The sequence below is a fragment of the Sesamum indicum genome, unplaced genomic scaffold (genome assembly GCF_000512975.1).
Source record: "Sesamum indicum cultivar Zhongzhi No. 13 unplaced genomic scaffold, S_indicum_v1.0 scaffold00641, whole genome shotgun sequence".
Classification (NCBI taxonomy): Eukaryota; Viridiplantae; Streptophyta; class Magnoliopsida; order Lamiales; family Pedaliaceae; genus Sesamum; species Sesamum indicum.
Window position 1 is genome coordinate 4,097 of NW_011628499.1, and position 793 is coordinate 4,889.

Here is a 793-nt window from a genome sequence, read left to right on the forward strand (position 1 = left end):
TATGAATATGTTTATATGTGGATGTGCTTGCATGTTTTTCATTTATCTAACACATTATTTAATCTACTTGATTCTTCTAAAATAGCAAGAGAAGCTGTTTACAGCTGCTTCAAAAGCTGAAGGTGCTGAGATGAAAAAATATAAGATGGAGATGCAGAAGTGGGAAACGGGGAAATATACTCTAAAATCCATTGTAGGTGAAATTGACAAAAACGTGGTTGAATTAGGATCAATTGGAGGTAGGATCTTTCGTTATTTGTGTTTCTTTGTTTCTTCCTCCTTTGGAATCCACTCACCGCGTTCAAGGCGCCTAAGCTATTTTTTCGCTTTTGTAGCTTAGGACATATGGTCACAAGGTTTGCAGAAAAAGGGGTTACATATTGCACGACGTCAAACCCCATGGAAAGAACTATTGTATGGACTACGGTAGTTCTTAAAGAAACTTATGTGGTAATTGATCTTCCCCTATTGGTGAACGTTTTTATGAAGATTTTCTATGTTCTCATTCATTCAATTACCATGTATGCTATTTGGACTACGGTAGTTCCTAAAGAAACTTATGTGGTAATTGATCTTCCCCTATTGGTGAACGTTTTTATGAAGATTTTCTATGTTCTCATTCATTCAATTATCATGTATGCTATTTTAATACCACTTTGCACACATATGGTGTATAAATATGTGAATTAACTAGAATTGTTCCTCTTATCTCTGTTTTCCGATTTCTCTTAAAAATAATAGTTTTTTGGCTCTTGTTTCTAGTTTTTACATTCTGAATCCTAGTTGTGTCTAC

General features: G+C 34.3%; 1 long non-coding RNA gene across 1 annotated transcript in view; it reads left to right on the forward strand.

The window, feature by feature from the left end:
• Nucleotides 1–524: 524 nt before the first annotated feature.
• Nucleotides 525–793, forward strand: part of LOC110011483 — an 825-nt gene continuing 556 nt past the window's right edge. The window contains exon 1 of the long non-coding RNA XR_002286507.1: nucleotides 525–564. This is a non-coding gene — a long non-coding RNA (uncharacterized LOC110011483). The remainder of the gene's footprint in view (nucleotides 565–793) is intronic.